Source organism: Protopterus annectens, chromosome 16.part0, assembly GCF_019279795.1.
Source record: "Protopterus annectens isolate FY-2018-M chromosome 16.part0, PAN1.0, whole genome shotgun sequence".
NCBI classification, from domain to species: Eukaryota; Metazoa; Chordata; order Ceratodontiformes; family Protopteridae; genus Protopterus; species Protopterus annectens.
Window position 1 is genome coordinate 499,314,485 of NC_056750.1, and position 16,304 is coordinate 499,330,788.

The window sequence follows — 16,304 nt, forward strand, 5'->3', positions numbered from 1 at the left end:
TTCTTATCAATATTTCTCCTCATTTCAAAGTATTTCTTCTTTTCTTCATCCACTGTAAATAACAAATCATTAATTATTTTTTCATTAACAGTGTCAATATGTTACATCTGCAAGAAATTTTAGTTTAGGGTGTGCATAACTTTTAGTGATTTAACTTTGAAAGGAATCAGTTAATATATGGGAAAGTAACTGGAAAAGTACTACACTTAAATGGTTTGCCTTGTTTCTATATGAAGAAAAGAGCTTATGAGTGAGATGAAACACCTTAGTAATCCATGATTTGTACTCTGTATTTCTGTTGTGTGTTTGCAGAAGTCCAGTGAGTAGATTGTTTCCCTGTGAATTATTTTGTACCACTTTTTTGGGTTGCTTTGAGTATGCCTTTCAATGGAGACAAATGTAGCCGTATTTTATTTTGTTCTACTGCTACAGAAGTTGTCATCCTCTTTATATTCATTTTTATTTTTTTGACCATCAGTCAGAGAGTCAGGTGTGCATGATGAAACAGAGAACACTATAAATGAATGGAGTGCCATCAGAAGTAATACTATCACAGAAGTCAACTGCTCAAGAGATCACTTGCGGTACAGCTCTGACTTTCCACATGAGGTCAGTAAGAAGCCTCCAAATGAAATCTGTGACACTAATTGCTCACTGACAGACATTTAGTGAGTACATCACATGTACCAGTATTACAAAAAAGGAGAAAGTCATTGTATTTCATTATCACAAACCATGTCACACTTTCCTTTTCCCACTCAGCCTTCATAGACAGAAGAAAAAAGTCAGGAAGTTCCCTTCACCAATGTTAGCTCTCATGGCTAGACCAGTTTAGTTTTCTGGCTTATTCAGTCACAGGATAGGGTGTATTACTTAGGTTATGTGTTTCCAACACCAGCACAGACAGAATGTGCAATGTTATTCACTGAGCAGCCATACTGTAATTGGAAGCAGGCTAAAGTTGATATTCAGCAACATTCAGATTTATAGTACCACAAGAAGTCTGAGGCAAAATTACATGCTTTCAGAATCACAGGTGACTATCAAAGTCAAAGAGTGGACTTAGCAATTTCAAATGTTACACAGCTGCAGGTGGCCAAAACATCTGAAGTACTGTGGAAGGCAAGGGATAGCACTTTGTGGACACAGGACTGCACATCTGACTGTACTACCAACAAAGGAAACTTCAGATCTCTAGTTGATTTCCAGATTGATGCTGGTGACAGAGAGTTACAAACCCAATTGCAGACATGCCAAAAGAATACAAAATATATTTCCAAAACAGCACAAAATTTAACCAGTAGACTGTATTAAAGAATACATTCAGCAGCAGACAATGAAGGATAATAAATAGCCTCCTGGACTTTTTTTATTGCATTCAAGCAGATGAAATTGCAGATATAAACAACTGGGATCAACTTGAGTTGTATTAAGATATGTGAAGAATGGCCATTCTGTGGAGAGATAGTGCATTACCTGTGAATCTCTGACTGGAGAGGAGATCTTCATTAAGTTGGTATGTTTAACATTAACATTTGGTCTTGAACACTGCAGAACTCAGTTGTACAATGGTGTTGGAAACATGGCTGTTTTGTTTTGTGCATTAACCTATATATTGCATTTGTATTTGGCAGACATTGTGACGACTTCTGTCTAGTAATCCATGATTTGTACTCTGCATTTCTGTTGTGTTTGCAGATGTCCAGTGAGTAGATTGTTTCCCTGTGAATTATTTTGTATCACTTTGGGCTCTTTTCAAAGCATTTATTCTAGGCAGATTTACCCATTTATACTGAACTAGTTCTGCAGATAGCTGCCAAAGAAGCTAGCTTACATATACGCGCAGATCTAAGGAAAATATCAAATTATGTAAAATTATTATATCTCTGGGGCACTAAGTTACTGCTATTGAATATTCCATCCCTAAAACAGGAAAGTCACTAACTAGATATTTGGAGTGGAAAGGCCATGTTCTGGCAGTGGGAGCAGATGATTAAAGAGCTGCTAACAAGTTGTTTTTTCCCTGTAGTTAGGGGGATTGATTCCCTCATCCCCATTGCTTAACTGTGTGACTTTGATCAAGTCATTTAACCATACAGTACTCCCAGGCAGAGTCTGAAAAAAAGATCCATGGAGATCAGTGCTTTACCCTTTTTAACAAATGTAAATAAAATAAAGTGTCTAATCATGCTCTTTGATGACTAAATTAGGTAGCTAGAGAGCATTGGTGCTCTTTTCTGTGCTTTAAATCAAAATTTAACCTGCTGTACTCTGATCATAGATAATGCTTAGTCAAGACATACATTAGTAGAATCATCTCCTGAGATAGCTGCACACTGATTAACAGTTTAACTTCAGTTCTCTGTGTGACTAAAGAAACTGAAAGATAAGAACTGGTAATCCTGCCAATTTTAGTACAATTAGGTTATTGGCTAATAATTACATGGCACGAATGCCAGCAAAGAAGAAACTGAGAGGGCCTGAAAGAGAATCAGTTAGAAAAAGTGGAGTGCCTGAAAGAGAATCGGTTAGAAAAGGTGGAGAGAGAACACTGACTGGGAAGAATCCTGCAGCTGTTCAGCAAAAAGCAGTCAAGCTCCATCTTTAGTATAACAAATGATTTCTAGTAAAATAGAAGAAAAATAAATCTAATGTGCTCATAGCTGATTAAATAAAGAAAACATTGAGTCTATCAACTCAAATAACACAATTCTAGAAAAAATGGAAGTTTTAAGCAACTATTCAGATGAACTGATAAAACTGAAAAAACAGAGGTTGAAATGAAGAAAAGGTTGGCCAAGTATGAGACTACTCAAGATGAGCTGTTTCAAAACTGGTATAGTTAGAGAGCAGAGCAAATGGAGAAAATCTGAGATTTTCTGATGTACAACAGATACTGGAGGGAACAGACTATTCATTTTATGAAAGCACAGATAAATGACTATACTGGTATTCTACAGCAGGATTTGTTAATTGAAAGGGCCAACTTTTGTGTATGCTTCAAACCTGGCCATGAGAAAGCAGCCAAGACCTGCATTAGCAAGGATACAATCATACCAGCAGTTGATCCTGACAAAACTGTGGCAGGACAAAGTATTAAAATAAACTGGAGACAGTGTTTTTGTAAAATGATTATTCACTGTACACCAGATATAACAGAAGCAAATTTATTCCAGCAATTGGGGAGTGTTGAGAGATAGGTGTGAAATTCAACCTGCTGTAGCCAGCTATCTTAAGAATATTTTTGTTCTGGAGGATCAAGTAATTTTGGTGCAGAACATGTTAAGGAGGAAATACAAAAGTTTGTACAACAAAAGTGGAGTCATTAAACAAAGGATTCATAGGTGAGTACTTTGATAGCTGCCATTGTGGGACATTTTAAGCCTAGCCAGTTTCCCTTTCAAAGGTGAGAATCAAACCCTGCACCTTGTGTCTGCAAGATAAGCATCTTAACATTATACTAATGACTAATATTAAAGCTTACAGAGAGACTTTTTGCCAGTGAAACCTTTTCCAATGTTCCAAAGGAAAATGCTTGAGAGAGAGACAAAGAAAGCACAGGACTAGAAGAATTGGGAGTACCTGGGAATTGAAATGGAGTCTGTGTTTGGGAAATGGAGACGAACAGTAAAGATGGCCAGCAACACTGAAATTAGTGAATAAACGTGAGAGTATAAAGCATCAATCACATTTGTGAAATATAACTTTACAAGAAAAAGTAGCTGAGAAAGATTGGACTTTTGTTGACTTTGCTAAACTTGTTGGGGGACAGAATGGTATATACCCCATGACATTTTATTAATGTTTGGAAGGACACCAAAGGGGAAAAAAAGTAACTATAAATAAAACAATTTTTGTTCTTAACTATATTTGTATGACATTTCATGACATATATTGCATGTTATATAGTAAAGCATTTTCAGTAATTATTGTACGTGAGAAAGATACTAATGTAAGCAAGTATTTTTTTCTTTTTTAGTTTTAAGACATGTAGGCATTGCAGTGTAGAAAGAAAAGAAAGGCTGGACAAAAGCATATTTAAGTTAATGTGCTGTACTATTGGGCTGTTGGGGTGGGGGTGAGGTGTAAAAGTGCACTAATTAGAATATATTTAGAGTTCAGATGTTTTATCTCTATTTGTAATGCCCTTGGCTTAATCTAGTAGTAACTGGAGTTTTGTGTCTAAGTGTCTGGGCTTTAAATGTAAGAGAATACTGTGAACATAATGAAAAGTTTTCTGTTAGCAAATAAATATTTAGTGTGAATTGAAGTCTGCAGCTGAGGGCAGCTGTAAATTCTGTTTTTATGTTTCCATGGAATGTAGCTGACTACAGATGCATGAAAGAAATCTTGAGAGTTCTGGCCATTGTTTACTGAGGGAGTCATAAAATTGAGGTACTAAAGCAAGCAGCTTGGTAAAAAATAACGTTCGAAAGTATTGGAAGTGAATAACAGAGAGCAGCATTCCTTGTACTTAAATACCTCAATGAATTTACTGTAATAGTGTATGATTTAGTTTAAGTATGACCAGTGTACTTTTTTCTTAAAGCTAAAAGTTAGTTTAATGAAAGCATGCAAACTGTTTTTCATATCTGGGAGGGGAATAAAGATAAGTTAAGGAAAGATAGCAATTGGTGTAAAACAAGATCACAGGCTGTGTAACATGCACCTTAGCATGGATGACCTTAATTTTTGGTTAGATAATGCTTGTGTGCAGGTGTCAATTTGGGACAATTGTTCCTGTCAGGAGGGTTAAACTTCATTATTTGAAGATGTACATAGTTGTGCGTGTATTTTACCTTAAGGTTATGGGGTGTTCTGAGGTATATTTTCTTTTTTTGTTTTAGGGTTTTCAGTAAAAAAAAGTCTTGTAAAATGTGACACAGGTTCAAATGGAGATGAGAAGAAACAACTATATAAAACATCAGCCTGCCAAACATTAGTGGATGCATGTAACAGAAAAGCTAGAAATAGACATTTAACAAGCTGTCATATATAATAGGTGGGAATAAGTTTTTATTAAAGCTATACTATCGGTATTATTTTGGAACATGAATGACCTAACAGGTATAGCTGAAAAGGTAAGAGTATTGAATTAAATTAGGAAATGCAGTGGGCAAATAGAAATGCTATAGGAGACTCATTTGGAAGGCAATGAGGATGTGAATTTGATAAAGAAAGGATTTCAGGATGGATATTCAGCAGAATATCATGGACAAAGAAAATGGGGAGTACTTGTATTAATTGTTAGAGGAGCTCTAGTAGTGATAGAAGGGGAAAATACAATAATGGGAGCTTTGTGGTAGTAAGGGGCTACTGGCATGGGAGAAGGATTATGCTGGCATGTATTTATATTCCACTTAAAACTAATATGGAGCTTAAGAAAATTTTGGGAGAAATCGGCTTTTAGCAGGGAATATTACTTATAATGGGGAATAAAACTTATTTTGCAACAGTGGGGATGTATCTTGGGGACCTAGAAGGGAAGACGTTTATTCAGTAGTAGGAACTGAGAGAAAGTTTATATATTATTCCCAAGGTACAATAACTAGACTAGACAAAAATTATATTTCACAGGAACATGTGCATTTAATTGAAAGCTTTGACAGACATCCAATAACTATTTCAGATCTTGAGCCAGTAAATGCGAAGATAAAAATCTCACAGAACAAGAGGAGGCACAAATGCAGAGTGCTAAAGGAAGTATCTAGATAATATGCATGATTTTAGAAAGTTTGCTATAATGCAATTGTCTTTTGATACTCCAGAGCACAAAAACTTTTAGCACAATGACTTGGGTAACGGAAAGCACTAAAGGTCGCTGCCAAACTTAGGAAGCCTATAACAAGAAAAATAACAGGAGATCCTATAAAGGTATTAGAGATATTTCATAAATTATTAACATTTGTATTGGACTCACCGACTGGAATTAATAGAGGAAGATTTTAACACAGAATGATGATGCACTTATTTTTTTTTTTTACTGTAGATGCATTTAAGAACGAGGAAGAATTTTACCAGGACTGATACTAATGATTTTTTTTCTTTGGTTACTAGCTGCTCGGTACCTATTTCATCTTGCTGGTTTGGATGATATAGGCTTCCTATCATTCTAACCTTCAGATTTACTGAAACATTTGTATAAAGCAGAGAAATGTGGAAACAAAGAAAGAGGAGAAATGAAAATATTTATAGAAGACTTAAGTATGCGAATGTTAGAAGTAGTTGAAGCTCAACAATTAGTTAACATAGGAGGAGATTAGATAGAAATGGTGATGTATAATCAATCTGCAGGAAATTCTCCAGGAATAGATCGTATTCCTGTGGAAGTTTGGAAGCTAAGAGGGAAGAAAGTGATAAAGATCTGGAAGGTTTTGTTTAACAGTATTTTAAAAGAAGGTGACGCACTAACATCTGGGAAGAAAGCTGTGGTGGCTGAAATACCTAAAAATGGCAAAGGCCCATCAGATCCAGTTGTATACATGCCCATTTCAACTTTAAACCATGATTATAAAGTGTTTGTCTATTATACATAAAAGAATGGCAAATATGTTGCCAAAACTGACAGATATGGATCAATGTGTTTTTATGGAAGGGAGGCAAACATTTGACAGCATTAACAGAATGATGATGATCCAGAAGGAAGAATATAAACAAATACCACTATTGAATGTTTTCTGTGCATCAAGACCTACCACCAACAGAGTAAGCTGAAATTTTATGAGTAGGGCAATGGAAGCATTTGCATTCCCTGATAGAATAAGTTTAATTAGGAGGCTGTATGAGGAATCTGAAGCAAACATTAAAGTGACAGGGTTCTTCCCTGAAGTGTTGTGCCTGAGTAGAGGAACTAGGCAGGGATGTCCTCTTTCCCCTTAGTTACATATATTTATAGCTATTGGCAAAGAAAATAAGGGGCTCAGAAATTAAGCGGTAACATAGTTATGGTAATCAAGAAAGGCTGGCTTTGTTTGCAGTATTATTTTCTACCTGATAAAGCCAGAAAAGGACATCTCAGTGTTGTGGAACATTTGAGACAGCGTCAAGTCTTTTTGGGATATAAAATGAATGAAGATAAAACAAAGGCTATATCTGTAAATTATGTATTCACTCATCATACCTCTCAATCATAAAGAATTGCTTGGTACTTACCAGTTTTTAAGCCAAAATAATGGGGTTCCACATATTTCAGAGTGGCCCCTTTAATTCCCGATTTTATTTACAATTTTTAAATAATGGCTGATGTCATGAATCGCCAGCATATCCTGCAAAGTCATTAACGTGCAGGAACATGTGTGATTACATCTGCCTTGTGAGGCAGTGCCTGACTGTGACTGCCTGTCAGTTTCAGAGACTGGGGAGGGAAATATAGAACAATAAATGAAAAAAAAAGCAGGGATATTTTAGAGAGATGATAGGCAGTTAATGCATTTTAATGGTTTTGGTTTCCTGAGTGTTATGTCCATGTGCATAAATTCTGAAGAGGGCTGGATGTTATAACCTCCATCTCATCCCTTTTTCCCAGCATGCTTTTATCACATGGACAAATGCATTTGTTTTCTGCCTTACTTCACAGGAAAAGTCCAGATCTATGAATATGTAATATTCTCCCATTCTAATCCTTTACCCTGACTTCCACAGTTCATTGAGAATTCTTTCCTAATTCCTAACTAACTAAGATGCTCCTGTTTTATTTTGGCATTTGCTGCTCATCAGGACATGTGTGGTGGTGGTTTGTCAAGGAGAGTTCAATTTCCTTGTGTAGCTGTAAGTGGGTCGTCTTTGACTGACGCAGTTTTTGTGTTTTTTCACACACTGTAAATGCCTTTTTAGATATGAAGGCTTTGCAGTGTAATCTAGCATTTCAATAATTGTCTTCAGACTTTCATTTTCTTTTATTTTACATACTTTGGTTTGTGTGTAAATGCTGGCAGTCATGTCAAGCAAAAAGGCAGGCCCTAAGCAAAATACTGGAAAATGTCCAATGGGCAGCTAACAGCTTCTTTTTGCTTTACTCATAAAGATTTAGTTTGCATTAATTTGATAAAGTTGGTTAGTAGTGCTGATCCTGTCATAGTATTGTTTTTGGCTGTTGTGTATTTTGTACAGTAAGCATCTTAGTGGGTTAGAAGGCATGAGAGCAAACAGTGTCCTGTTAGGACAGGTTGCTGCAGTCAATTGAAATGAAACCAGTTAGGAATTATCACTGCTGTAGGATTGATTCAATGTTTGCTGTAACTTTGAGGTGGGAAAGGATGAGACCTTACTGCAGATTTTTTTTTTGTAAGAGCAGTAGCTTGTACAAAGTTATCCAGCATCATATTGCTAGTAGAAGCTAGCCAGCAGAAACAGTCCTGTTTCCTTTCCTGTGTACTGGCTGGGCTGCTGTAGCTACAACACATCACCAGGCAGTAACATAAAGACATGACTGACTCCCCCCTTCCGAAAAGCTGAGCAGAGAGGGGGAAGCTGTAGCTGCCAAAAGTAAAGTCACTGGGACCAATCCGCTACTTGATCTCTGCCCGATTAAATCATTTGTACTTTCTTGCAAAGATTTGTCATCTCACTCCTGAGTAGTGCAGATTGCAGCAGACATAGAAGCATGTCACACCATCAGATGTTAAGGTTATTGTTGCATATTTTATTAAATATCTTATTCTGATGGCTATAAGTTCTACACATTTTTAAGCAGCTGAAAGTAGGACACTACTTAGTAAAATGCACACCTTTTGCAGAACAAACTGCATACACCCCGAAACTATCCAAAATTCTTGCTTTTGGGTTGTTACCAAAATAAAAAAAATCCACTGCTTAGGAGTTACAATTTGTTTATATCATTTTATACAATGCTAATAGAGTTTCAGCAGTAGTATTGTGGTTTTCTGTAGTATTTATCAGAAAGCTGGCAATCTCTGAGCAAGAAATCGGGAAAACCCAAAAATAATGGTGGGACAAAGGCCCAAAATAGGGACAAATTTTAAATATTGCTCCTGTAAATTCAGATAGTTAGAATAACAGGTTTTTCATTATGTATTTTCTAAGGGATATGAAGTCTGAAATTCAAATGTGTGCCATTATTTTAGTGACTTAAACCTTTGTCGGTATCCCACAATTCCATTGTAGTGGGCAGGGTTACATGATTCTGTATGCAAATTTTGTTAATCTGCATCCCAATTTTTGGCCAGTTGTCCCTTCTTTTCATGGGCCTTTGTTCAGATTTTTGATGTTTCCAGGTTGAGAAGTATGTCAATCATGAATTGCTTCACCAATACCCATATTAATTGGGACAGAATTTTATTTATTTATTTTAATTATTTTACATTTGTTAACCGGGCTGGTCTAGCTGGATATATTTCCATTTTCAGTAGAGGCCTGGGGAGAAAAGCTCCAACAAGATAGAAAAAAAAGTTAAAATGTAATTACATGTTAAAAGAAAGGATTGATAAAAAATAAAAAAAATGCAGCAAGAATTATAACATAATAAAAGTATTTACACTTGAAAAAGCATCAGTAAATAATATATATTCTTAAAAAATCAACAATAGAATGTAGCACAGTAAAATACATAAGGAAGTTTTCACTTCTAGTCGAACATTATTCAGCAGTATATAGATTAGAGTTTGAAATAGTGCAAGACTTACTTGCGAATTTAAAAGTTTTGAAGTTTGTAAGGAATGTGAAATAAAGTACAGAGGTGGGAGAGGGTGGAGGGGTGGTTAGTCGGGGTTGCAACAGGGGCATAACCAGTGAATTTTGAGGTGTCTTTTTTAAGTTTTTGTTTAAAGAGAGGCAAGGATGTGATTAGGGTTAGTTCAGTAGGTAGCAAGTTCCAGTTTTTTCCTGCTGAGTTAGTAAACAGAGTCACCAGCCATGTTAGATTTTATAATGGTTGCAAGGAGTTTGCTAGAAGAACGTAGGGAATTCAGATTTTTATAGGGGATAAGAAGATTGGAGAGTATAGGGGTAGCGTTGGGTTGATAAATATTTTGTGGGCAATCGTAAGTTGGGAGATTGTCAGTTGGTTTTGGAATTCAAGCCAGTCTAGTTGCCGAAGATTCAAGCAGTGGTAAGTTCTAAAGGGATTGCCAGTGGCAAATCTGGCAATGTTGTTGTAGGAAGTTGCTAGTTTGTTGAGATTGTTTCTTTAGGTTGGTATAAATAGGTGAGGCATACAGAAGAGTAGCGATTAGATGGGAATGAACAATTCTGGTTCTGGCTGCTGGAGTTAGGAAAGGTTTTATTTTATATAAGGAGCCTATTTTTCTGTTTACTGTTTTAATGGTGTTATTTATATGGTGATCAAAGGTAAGGTAGTTGTCAATGGTTATTCCAAACAGTTTAGTAGTAGAGTCAGGTAATGTGACAGTGCCATTATTGGAAGAGACTGAGAAATCTAAGGGGGAGGACTTGGTAGTGGTGGAAAAGAGAAGGAGTTTGGTTTTTTTTGGCATTAAGGAGGAGACAGCGCTTTGTAAACCATGTTTCTACAGTATTAAAAACGTTTTGAGTAAGCGAATATAGTTCAGATGGGGAGTTTTCTGAGCATACAAGCATTGAATCATCTGCATATTGAATGCAGGTGGCTTGAGGAATTGCTAAGTGGAGGTCATTGATAAATAATGAGAAAAGTAGTGGTCCAAGAATAGAGCCTTGAGGGACTCGGAGGGTGACTGGCAGAACAGATGAAATTTGATTTTCCCAGAGAACTGCCTGTTGCTGAAGTGGGAGCTGAACCATTTAACAGCTTGAGAGTCAAAGGAAAGAGATTGAAGAATATTGATTAAGAGGGTGTGGTTTACCATGTCAAAAGCTTTTGAAAGGTCGAAGAGTGCAGATGAGAGGATGTTTTTATTGCGGTTTCTATTAATGGTATCTGTAAAGGATAAAAGGGCAGTAGTGGTACTATGAGATGGCCTAAAGCCATGTTGGCAGTCTGCTATTATGTTATATTGTGACAGATGATGTAAAAGTTGTTTGTGAATGCATTTTTCTAAAATATTTGCTAGGGGTGATAACAGAGCTATAGGCCGGTAATTTGAGTAGTCATTTGAGTTCCCACCTTTATGTATGGGAATAATATAGGAGATTTTCCAAATAATTGGAACAGTACCCTCTTTGATTGTTCTATTTATAAGGATAGATATAGGGTGGGCAATTGCTTTGGCTGCTTTTTGGAGATATTGTGATGGTAGTTGGTCAGCAGAAGGAGTACATGGCTTGAGGTTTTGAATGAATTTATAGATGAGAGTAGTAGAGATGGGTTGTAGTTTAAATGTAGGTAGAGAGCCTGATGGGGTAGTGGGAAGGCTTGAATTGTCTGGGATAAGTTGTCTAGCTAGAGATTGTATGGTGTCTGTGAAGAAAGAGTTAAAGGTACTGGCAGTTTGATAAGGGGGATTTGGATCGGCATCAAGTGGGGTAGGTGTTTGAGAGTGGCCTGGGGAAAGGAGTTTATTGATACTAGCCCAAAACTTTTGAGGATTATGTTGATGTGTTTGCTGCAGTTTATAGTAGTAGTTTTTATCTGTCAGTATTGCCTTTTTTGTACTATTTCTCAGTTGCTTAAAATTTAGTTGACCAGAGATATTTCTGTTTGATCTCCACTTAGCCCACACTTTGTTTCTAAGCAGGATTTGATGTCTGGTTTCATTAGAGAGCCATGGGGCTGGGTTGGACTTCATTCTGATGGACCATTTAGGTGCATGCATATCTAGGATAGATAGGAATTTAGAGTTAAAATACTTTACAGCCTCTTCAAGTGGAGGGGTTTTTAAAGGGTTCCAGTCACAGGCATTAAGTTCAGTTTGAAATAATTCTAAGTTAAAGTGTTTGGTAGAATGACCTATCCTAAAGGTGGGGAGGTTGGGAAGATCATTCTTTTCTCTTATGATGTAGGTTAAAAAATGATCACTTACATTGTCTGGCAATGTTCCTACGTTATAAGATTGTTGTTGTTTGTTTATAAGTATCCAGTCTAAGATGCTCGCTTTTTTACTTGGTTTGTTAATTCTGGTTGTAGAGGTTATAGTTTGGCTAAAGCCGTAGAGGTTAATATGAGAAGTAGGATTTTCTGAACTAACACCTTTCCAGTCAATGTTAGTCACCTAGTATTATAGTTTCTTGGGGATAAGTAGAAGACACCCAGTTTAATATGGCCTCTATTGTAGATATGTTATTTCCTGGTGGTAAGTAAATACAGATAATGTATAAAGATTTGTTAGAATTGATTTGGAGTTTGGAGATGAGAACTTCTGTGTTACTATCCTGGGTTGGATTATAAGGTAGGGCAGAGATATGAAATCCATCTTTAAATAGAAGTGCTACTCTACCCCCTTTCCGTTTTGTACAATCTTGTCTAAGTATGTTATAGCCTTGTTGGATGATTACATTATCTTTAGTTTCTGGTTTCAACCAAGTTTCAGTGAGGCAGAGGATATCAAAGGAGTAAATATCTAGGATGGCATGGAGGTGGGCTGTTTTATTATTAATGCTTTGGATATTTAGGTGTTCTATTAGGAGAGAGTTATGAAGTTTAGGATGGATTGAATGGATAGTGGGGTTGGCAGGGCCAGGGTTGGGGTGGATGTCACCATCTTTTAAGGAGGGATGTTTTAGTTTTGTTAATGAATTATACCTAAGGTATGTTTACACAGAATAAAATGAAGTATTTGGGAATACAGATTACAAATGATTCTGTTATGGCAGCTAGGTATTTGTGGGACGAGACTAAAAAGATGAAACAAAAACTGAGAAAATTGAACCTCTTGTTTATGGACAGCAAGATAAAAGCAGTGAAAATGTTTCTAGTCTCTCTAGTTTTATGTACAGGTCAGGCATATTTTTATGAACTAGAGTAAAAGCAGTGAGGAATAATTAGTCAAAGGAATTTATTTGGGAAGGAAAGAGGGCAAAGGTCAAGTGGGATAAGTTGATCCTTCCAGTAGAACAAGATGGTTTAGGATTATCTGATTTGAAGAGGTTCACACACAGGCTCTTATACATAACATAGCATATCTAAACAATCCTACCTTGGTTTGTGATTTATTGATCTTTACTGTTAAAAAAAAAAAAAAAAAACAAGCATGACTACAAGTGACATAAAGGCATTACAACTTTTGTCTAGCTTGCAGCACTTGTATGGTCAGAACAACTTTACTGTACTTAATTTATTATTCAATTGTATATTGCTGGTGTGACTTTGTCATATAAGCTGATTTAAGTTCTCTCAATTCTTTGGTTACTCTTTTTGATTATTTTCTGTTCCAATATTTTATTAATTTGAAACTGTGTATGCATTCCCTTAAATGAGTATCCAATTAACAATTTGCTAATGCATAAATATCTTGTACAGTATAATAAATGCACATATTTAAAGGTAACAGCTGATGACACTGGTGATTTGTGTTCATGTCAAAGGTTGGATGATTAGCTTACCATAGTTAGAAGTAAATCTAGACTTGATTGCAGTTGTACAACTGGCATGGCAAGCTATTGTTTCATATATTAATTGGACTGATAAACTAAATAATGTTATAGAACAAATAGAATACATTTAAGAAATGATACATCTGTTTGCAAAGATCATTCAACCCCTATGAAATAAGACTATGCCTCTGACAACTTTGGAATTCTGGATGCAAGTACTCAGCAATCTGAGGATCCAGTTTGTTTAGAAGGAAAGAAAGGAAGAAGTTCTCAACAAATAAGGAAGAAAAAAAGTGATTAATGACTGTAAAGGAAAGAGAATCCATAAAAAGGGCACTGCTTTGTTATGCAACACTCAGGTTGCAGGGAATGATATTTTTCAGAAAAACATCAGTCTACTGAAAAAGACATTTTCCACCAGAAAAGGTAGAAAAAAGTGGCAAGGGGCAGGTGAAAAGGAAGACATCACAAATGAACATGGAAGGATTGAACATTACAGTAAGAAAAAATAAGAAAGACAGATGTTGACTACATGGCTCAAGCTGTGAATTTACAATATCAGCTCGATGAGAATTTAATACACAATGAAAACAGTGGGATTAATAACACTAATAGTGATGATCTATCCTTCATAACAATTGATAGAGCAGATGTTACTGTATTAGAAGCTGAAGCTTCTTCAGAGCTGGCCAGCAAAGATATTCTTGTAATTGGAGATTCATTTATTAGAGGAACTGATTCTTATATTTGCAGAGAAGGTAATTAACATGGAATAGTGTTATGCTTGCCAGGAGCAAAAATAGAAGATGAGACAAACCTTGGAATTTCTTAATGTAAGGAAGTATGGATCATTTTTATTCATGTTTGTTTGTACAAATGATGTCATCTGCAAGGATTCTGACTGTTGGTAGGGAACTAACAGCCCTCTTAGTGCTGGTGTTGGCACATATTTTTGTCAAATCACCTATATAAAGGATATTCAGATCATTCTGAATGAAACTATTTTTGTTCAGACAGGATGGCATGCATTTGTCAGTATTAGGAAAGCAAATTTTTGTAGCAGATATTTTGCAATATGTGACACGCTAGGCAGGATTTTTGCCAAGTTAAAAATGTAACCGTTCACAGATAGCAACATTTGATGTATCTCTGATGGTTGTTAATGCTAGGAACATTAATAGTTTTTTTTTATTGGAAAATGTTCTACGTTCCTTCAAGATTGATGTTATTGTTTGTGAAACATGGTTAAAGAACAATGACTGGAAACCAGTTCTGTCAGGGTATAAATGTTTTTACTGTAGGAGACATTCTAACAAAAAATCAGGTGGAGGTGTTATCATAGGGATTAAAAATAATTGAGACCTGTGATTATTACATGCTCAATGATAACACCAATACTATAGACTGTGTAACTGACAAAGACAACCGTGGAACATATAACAGTTTGGAGTGTACAGACCACCGTATTAGAGTGCAGATGACCTAGAGGAAATTCATACATTTCTTGCATGAAACAGAGGAAGCAAGAAGAATATTAGCTGGGGACTTAAATTTATTAGAAACAGACTGGAATAATATTGATTCAACAATGTTGGCAAGGAAATTATTCACATGTATTTAGGAACAACAATTGCTTCAGATTGTAAAAAAAAAATCCTACCGGGGGACGAAACATACTAGACATAGGGTTCCTAAAAACATTACTGTTACTTCAAGTCAAGTTTTACCACCATTTATGTACAGTGATCATAGGGTTATAAAGGTTAATCTGTTGCTAGATAATTCTGCCAAACTGAAATCTAAACAAATGCACAGAAGGTTGATTATATGGAAGCAAAACAGCCACTATGTAAAACTAACTGGAGTGGAAAAAGTGCAGATGGAATGTAGAAAGTTTTGAAAATAAAATTGTTTTAGTACAAAAAAAATCAAAAAAATGTTATCAGGATCTGGGCATACATCATCAGGGAGATATGTTTCCATAAGAACAAGATATCTGTTTAAGGTGAGAGACAAAAATATAATGGAAGAGTCGAAATACAACTTTCAAAACTGAAATAAGCTGGAGAAACAGATTAAGCATAATGTGAGACCAGGCCAAGAAAAACTTAAGAAAATGTATATAAAAATACTGAGCATAATAGCAAACCTTTTTATAGATACATAAGACGTGGAAGGAGTAAAGACATACAAATTGATAAACTATGTGCAGATTCTAAAATTTATTCTCCAACCCAACAGATTTTAAATATATTTACAAAATCTTATGCAAAACAGTTTGGCTCTACAAAAGGGGTGATAAGTTGTCCTAGTGACATCCAGGTAACCCCATAAACTGGAATCAAATTAGATTATATTGAAAAAGAACTGTGTAAACTGGATTCAAACAAAGCACAGAAAGGAGAGACCATTAGTAATAATGACCTGAGAACGCTTCAGCAAGAACTTACAGTACCATTATATCTATTATTCACTAAGTTATATAAATATGGGGAGATTCCTCAAGATTGGAGACATGCGCTTATTAAACTTGTCTTCAAGGTAAAGGGGAGTAGGACAAACCCAGAGTCATACAGACCCTTAAGTCTACTTTCATGTTGTGGAAAAATAATGGCTAACATAATATTGGATAAGTTATTTTCAGAACTGGATAGGGTGATATTTGAAACCATATATCAGCATACATATGTTGAAAACAGATCTATTGCCACCTGTAACATGATGTTCTATAATAATATAATAGCTATGAATGAAAATTGTGCTATGATGTAATCTACATAGATTTAACTTCAGCATTTGACAGGGTCATACACAAAACACTGATCAATAAATTAGTACAACTAGATATTGATGTACTCTTTATAAGATGCATAGCTACA